The sequence below is a fragment of the Spinacia oleracea genome, chromosome 5 (genome assembly GCF_020520425.1).
Source record: "Spinacia oleracea cultivar Varoflay chromosome 5, BTI_SOV_V1, whole genome shotgun sequence".
NCBI lineage: Eukaryota > Viridiplantae > Streptophyta > Magnoliopsida > Caryophyllales > Amaranthaceae > Spinacia > Spinacia oleracea.
The window spans coordinates 42,488,517-42,496,513 of NC_079491.1; positions in this window are offsets into that span (position 1 = coordinate 42,488,517).

A 7,997-nucleotide genomic window follows, 5' to 3' on the forward strand; every position below is an offset into this window, starting at 1 on the left:
TTTGTTTTTGAGCGGAAATTTCTTTATGAAAAGTCGAAATGATTTTGTCAATAAAACGCGATTAATTAGACTAGGAAAAAGTTTTTTTTTTGAAGATATTACAAACCAAAACTATCAAGAGTGAAAAAAGAAAAAATTAAAAGGAAAAATCGTCGCGAATATATAAAGAAAAATAAATAAAAGCACGTGAATTAAATTAGTCAGGACAGACAATTAACAACATAAATAAAAAAGCAAGCATGCGTCGGTCCACGTGTCCTAACACGTTAACTACAAAGGTTTGTTCAATTAAGGAAATAATTGTTCGAGTGGCCCCATACGGGGTTGGACGGTCTTGCATGGCCGGTTGTAAATAACGCGCGGATACAGGTTTACGTCCTTAAATTCATTATAATTGTCTAAACTCCCGGAACCCCGCAAATTAGCAGATCAGAGCCTAGGTTATGATAGTACCAGTGCGTGTGTGCGGACCGAATTTCACATAAGCAAACCCAAACACACGTAATTTCACATAAGCATGATTCATACAAAAATTTAAACATTTCACGTGAATGATCATAACCAATTGGGATAGTTGTTTGTTTTCTAAAAGGGTAAAACATATTTTTGGGTCTATACTTCAAAGTTTATTTTTAAAATAAAAATATCTTCCCCAGTGGAGTCGCCAGCCTGTGGGACCCGATTCTCGACAGTCCTAGATTACGGTTAGAATCCCACATAAGCCAACTGTTAGGCTTGTAATGTTTAAAAGTTTGGAGTCGCCACCCTATTTTATCCGATAGGGACCGGATTTTTGAAATCATCATTTTCAAGGAAAAATAATTATTTAATAAAAAAATAAATTTCCGAAAACAATGATGGCTCCATAAAATAAAAGGCTTTTTTCGTATGAAATCTGGTCTTTTGAAATCAAAGATTAAGGTCTGGGGTATAAGTTAGGAAGATCGAACGTCTGGAACTCGTCTCTCCCTCTGTTCTAAAACAGGCTCCTACTAATATGTTGTCCCTATTTTTCTACAATAATTGGTTATGATCATTCACAATGTTATTAATTTAATGCATAATGTCACATAATTTGCAAGTAGTCAAACACACTCGGATGCAATATGATATAATATATGATGAGATAAATCTGGTGATGTATGGTGGGTTTGAGCATTAAAGTTTCCCTACGTACCGTTCATTGTGGGATTTGAATCCACTCCCGGATCAAAACCCTACGTAGTTCTGACAAGTGTCCCTTCCTATATGGTCAATTCCAATGGGTGAAGGGAAATAGAGTGTTGAATAACTCAAAACAAGATTAGTAATAGGTCTTTAACTGACTTGCTTTTGGGAATCAAATCGGTCCATTAAGGTTGTGGAAATCACCCCGATTAGTGACACCATAAAAGTCTTCTGTGAAAGACAACTCAACGATAAAATGCGTCCCGATTGACGACTTTTGGATTGACTTGTTTCTAAAAAGAAAGTTGTTTTGGACTTTGTGACTTGCTTATTTTGGGTTGAACTTCACTCTTTTGAGGATGGATAGTAATTTGCTATCTGAGTGGATTTTGAGGTAATGTGTTTGGGGTTTATGAAATTGACCAGATAAGTTGGGACACCTGATATGGCCTAAAATTGAATAATAGTTTCATAATAGAAATCATGTCATACTAGACTGAGAGTGATTCATTATAGGTAACAAGATTTGATGATAATAGGTTTTACAGGTGGGTGAATCACTTCACAATCCTATATGACTAAATTTCCAATTTGACCCGTTTATTCAATTCAAGGTCATAAACTATAAATCACTAGGTTTATCTCATGCAAATGTGAAATGATATATGGATCAAGCATGCAAAGTGATTTAACCAATTTAATAAAAAACACTCGAATAATTTATTATTAAGAAGTGTGCATAAGATAATTCTTTTGTTGTTTTATTACTTTGATGGTGGAACTTTAGTTTACAAGTGCCATAAATACAATAAATATTACAATAATCAGAATTCAGCAGCTCCAAGTCTTGATTCCTTCGCCTTGAACTGTGTTTCCTTGACTAGTCTTCATATTTCTTCGCCTTGGATGTTTGGAAAGTAGAGACCTAAGTAAACAAAACTTATATTTGGGTTTATTTTAGAATTTTCCACCTTACTTAACTTAGCCTAAATCAAATTTTAGGTAAGTATAATGAAATGGTGAATAGTTTGGAGTATTTATACTTACATAACCTGTTCTCTAAGAAAAATAGGAATTTATTTTGGGTAAATCGAATTTTATAAGAGAAAACCAATTTTCAAGAAACTGTCTTCCTAGATTTCTGTTTTTGAAAATATTCTATAAAATTGAATAAAAATCGTGTGGAGGTGAGAGAGGTCAATTTAGAAAGCTTAGAGCAACTCCAATGGTGGGCTACAAGGTGATGTAGCTAAGTTTGCCATATCATATTTCTAGCCACAATTATTTTAAGCTACAAACTTTCACATTGGTGGGCTACAATCCCTTGTAGCTCCCTATAATATTTAATTCATATTTTTCCTCTTTTATTTTTTGAGCTACCTGCCCAAAATAGCTACAATGTTTTAGTAGCTGCTGAGGTCATTATTGCAACAATGGTGAGCTACCTGCTCATATATTCTTTTTTTTTCTTGAGCAGGTCCATTTTCCAACCATTGGAGTTGCTCTTAGGATTTTGTCTTTCTATGGTATTCTTTGAGATCTTAGAAAATAACAAGTTAACCTGGTCGAATTTCAGCAAAGAAGAAATCGGAACCTGAAAAAAACAGTTTTGCTAGTCTGAAGTTTAGGATTTATTGTGATTTTTCTAAAACTTATTTTTGAAAAATTCCAAAAGTCGTGTTCTTCTACATACTTCAAGTTTCTATAAAAAATTATTTTATGAATTTTGAAAAGTGAAGATATTTTATATAATTATCAACAAAATTGACAAAAAAAAAAAAAAAAATTGAAGAAATTGGCTAGTACTAAAGTTCCACCATCTTTCTCTTGAATTTTCTTATGCACCTTCTCACTTTAATTTTGTTTTGATAAAAACATTTTTTTGGTGATCAACATATAAAAAAAAACACACTTCACATACACTCACTCTCGAGTCTCACCCGTGGTCGGTCAAATTCTAGTTGGTTTCAAATTAGGTAACCGGCACGTATAGTGCCCTAACAGGTTATAGAGAACACATAAGAAAAGAGTTAGTAATGTATGAAAAATAATTGGAATTCACAAAAATAAAAGGAACAAGAATATTACCTTTGGCTCTGACTAGCAATGTTTGAGAGATTAGTCCAAATGATCAATCGAAATAAAAAAAAAGTGACTGCAAAGTGAATTGTCCAAGAAAATTGAATAACTTCTTCTTTGATTTTCTGAATTAATTAAACTAACAACTTGTTTTTTTTTTTTCTGATTTTACTTTAACTAAAACTATTTTTTTCCTTGAATGAAACTATGTATTTTTTTTTTTACTGATTTTTTAGAGAAACTTAAAAAGAAAGTGAGTGAATGAGAGCTTTTTTTTTTAGAAAGCTTAGAATGATGGGGGTTGGGCCTCTTCCAAGTGAGAAAAGATGATGGTATTTATAGGGGTGGAAGGGACTAAGTTGCAAATAAACAATAGTTGAAGGTTATACGGAATAAAAATAGATTAGTAGGAGGATTTTGTGCGTAAATAAGCAAATTTGAGTAATCATGACTTGATTGACCCATAACTGCTTTTGTTTTATTTGTCAAACTGATAAGTTATACTGTCCTTGAGCTCAAACGGGCTAAACAAGGTACGCGTCTTAGAGAAAAATAAAGACCATTAGCGTCGTCGGCTAAAGAATGTATTTTTGGGTCATGATAGATCAGAAATTAGATGATCATTTTGGAAAGAGGTTATCGTTCGTTTTTAAGAAAACGTCGGTCGTTAGAAATGTAGGCCCATCATTACGAAGAGGGCGTCATACGAAAAATTATTCGTATACCCGAGGGCTCGTTTTAATACTGCATATTAACAAGGTCGTCGTCACATTGTTAGAACAATGACGTATTATGCCCCCTCTTAATAGTAATAGTGTTTTTGGGATATAGTACTTCTCGGGAAGCACTATTTTAGAAGTATTACTCTCATGGTGTATATTCTGATAGGGATACCTCTCTTTTATGAAAGTACCTAATACATCCCATATTAGTAGTAGAGAGACTAGTTGTTGTAAAATATACCAGTTGGGTAATAGGATTAGTAACATTATTTATCATGCTAACCCGGATGGCTTATTATGTACCAATGACTGGGTTGTATTCATCCGTAGTTGAAAGGCATGACGTTTACTGAATCAGTTTGTACAGTTGAACGGGTACCAATATTGTTGTATTAGAACCAGTCAGAGATTCTTAGATAGACCCATGCATGGAGGTTGCTTCTTACTTGCAAATTACCTCCATGTTAAAACAGAAAATGAGTTGACAAGTGATTCTAATTTTCTTTTATTTTTATTTTTTTTAACTTGGGGGTGGAAAAACTTTGAAAGTTGTGGAAAACTGTGATTCTTCTGATTTTGGGTTGTGATCACGGTAGAAATGGGGATTGGGGGTTCGAGTTTAATTTCTTTTTTTGTTAATTGCTATTTCCGATTTTTTTTGTTGTTTAGGGAATTGGGGCGTGGGTTTTGGTTTGATTGCAGTTAGTTTGGTTAGATTAGTTTTTTTTTTTTTTTTGTTAAAGGTTGGGGTCTTACGTGGGTTTGGGAGGGGGGTTACTTAAATTAGGTTTCTTTATTTTTTGTCTTTTGCTTTTGTTTCCCCCCCTTTTTTTTCTACTTTTGTTTTATTATTGTTATTTTATTAGTTAGTTTATTTTAGGTAGTTAGTAAATTAGGTAGTTAAGAATTAGTAACTAATTTTGTATTAGTTAGTAATAGTATTTTTTGTTAAGTCATTTTTTGCGGTGTTTTGCCGTAATTAGTCGGTCTCGTATGTTGGTAGTGTTACGTTAGTAGTAAGTAATGTTAACCCGGTCATAGTACGTGATTATTCCGGGTCCTATGAATTGGAGTTTTTGTCTTTTTCGGGTACAAACTCAAAGTAACATATAAATTTGTACGACTCTAGACATAACACAAAACACCTTAAGTAAGTGATATTGGACAAGGGATAAACACGAAAATCTTTGCGTGTCGCTACACATAATAAACTCGAATTAAGTTATTGTTAGCGTGTTGAGGTATTATACGGTAGAATCGAAGTATATTATACAATACGGAATACGGAATACTCCTTTATAAAAGGAGATTACCCCTATCCAATTCACCACGTACTCACCACTTATTTCTTATCTACACCTTATCCAAAAACATCAAAATCCTCCATTTTCACGGCACCCATGGCTCCCAACAACCAAGATCAACCACCTCCTTCTCCTTTCGATGAGCACTTTCGGATGCTAACTTTGTATTTGAACTTGATCATGGCATTATTTGTGCTACTAGTGGCGCTCGTGGTTTTCATAATTATGAACAAGTGAAGCTTGGAGGTTTCCGGAACGAAATGCGCACGATTCGATTTGTACTTCGATTTTTTTGCTATTTTGGTAGATTAGAAGTACACATTGTAAGGATTTTGGGCATTTAAATAAAACGTCTTTGTTTTATTGTTAATATTTTCGGATTTTTAATTACTACCGTTGTTACTCCTTAAATTGTCTTACCATTACCGCCGAGGTAATGAACAAAGAAACTCGAGCAAAAAAAAAAAATATATATATATATATATTTTCCTTGACAGAGGATCATACAAAAATTAGGGATCAAAATTTGGTGTCTACATTGCTATTGTCATCTTACCCCATGTTGCATCATATATTTATATTCTGCGAGGTATGCGGCGACGACTATCTTGATTGCGAACAGTTTGCGACTAAGCTTGGTTGTTTCAATTGTGGAACATTATGCTTTGTGGTTATATATTGGTATCCGAGCCAGATTTCTGTCTCAATAACTCTGTTTGATTGTTTGCTCGAGAGTTGGGTTGGTCTTACCATGGTTTTATGAAAGTAATGTGCGTCTTGTTTCTATATCTTTGGTTTAATGTTGCTTGGGGACAAGCAACAGTCTAGCTTGGGGGAATTTGATGAGTCATATTTGTATAGGTTTATTTTAGGCGCATTTAAGTTGCATTATTAGGTATTTATATCATATTAGTTGCATTTAGGGTCGTATTTACATAAGTCGTCGTTATTGTACTCTATTACGTTCTGTTTGTGTTTTTCTTAATATTTCAGGTGATTTTGTAGTCAATTGAATGCTTCCGGGTATCTAGAGTTCATACGACAACTATCAGATTGTTCGTGTCGAAAACTAAGACCTTGGTCGAAAAAAATATGAATTGGCGTTGATTATTTATAGTAGTGATCAAGTCGAAGTTGGGTCATCGTGTGTTGCATCGTTGTAAGCATCGTCTAGCTCATTGTTGCAAACATCGTCTAGCTCATCGTTGCAAGCATCGTCAATCAAGTGAAGCTCTCCATGTGCGTGAAAACCAGTGCCCTCCCAGCGGGCTCGCTGGCTCATCGACCTCAATTACCATAGTCCCTGTCGTGCCCGGTGGAAATCCAGCGCCCACGCTGGATTTGCCGCCTACACAAGCTTCGTTAGGCGCGAAAACCAGCGATCGACCAACGGGCCCGCTGGTTTCTGCGCCCAACTGATTTCCGCATTAGCTTTGCGTTCGTATTCGTGATCGTCCAATTAAATGATAACTTATGTAATTATTATTATTTCCTATTTTCCCTTTCCTTATTTTACTTTAATTAGAATTTAGGAAGCATATAAATATTTCAAGGTAATTAATTTATTTCCCTTATGCTTTATTTTCTTAGAATTCTGAATATACGCTTAATTCTTATTTTCTCTCTTCCATTGTTGAACCCTAACTTTTTCCTTTCTTCAATTCATCAATCTAGAGGTAATTTTATAATTGTTTTTGCTTTAATTCATTATCATTGTTCTCGCTTCTTAGATTAATTTGTCCTTTGATTATGAAATTCATGTTTATTATTTCTTTCATGTTCGTTAATTCAATTATAAGCGAGTAGTCATTTTCTAGGGCAAAGTAAGGGAAGCAACGTTTATGCCATGATTGTTATGCATTAAAGTTTGTTAATTTATAGATTATGCTTGGGTAATTCCAATTGATTTGCTTTTAATCGTTGATTCATGTAATTGGCCAATGTCATGAATTGAATTATCTAGCTAATAGGAATTAGAATCGAAAGATTGTATTTTTGGTGCAATTGGCAATTCTGATTATGTTAGCGACCGTACTGCATATGTTGGATTGAAAGTGTTAAGACCCGACCGTAGAATCAACATGTACTTTAATTACTTTGTCTAGTTTATTCATTTTCGAATTGATTTGTGTTCTTGGATTGGTATAAGCATGGTGGACCGAACGTATGCCCTAGACCTTTAATTCATTGATAAATTCTCATTTGCATTATTGCGTTTGTTTTATTAGTTAAATAATCACAAAATCAACTTTCGTTTATTGAAATAGTTTATATAATTGGGCAAAAACTAATAGAATTTGTCTCCCTGTGGGATCGACCTGTATTTGCTAAGTATATGCTAACGCCGTGCACTTGCGGTATTACTTTTTAATTCATCAAGGTGATACGACTTTAGCCTATCATCGACAAAAGGTCCAAGAGCTGGAACAAGGGTGCCTACTGCAAATTCCATAGGGGTAACGACATGACATCGAAGATTGCTACAAGCTCAAACACCTGATCCAAAACATGGTGACAACAAGACTCTACCACGTACTCCCTCAAGGGGTGAAACAATCACCTACAATCCTAGCCATCTCTGAAGACTATGAGGACCTTGAAGATTCCTTTCCTTGCAATCCGATTTCTACTTCCTGCCAGCCTGTATCGCAGTTAGTGATCTCTAACTTCCCCCGCCTCGAGCCTCACTTTCAAGACGGGAAAGTGCCTAATCGAATGGTCACCC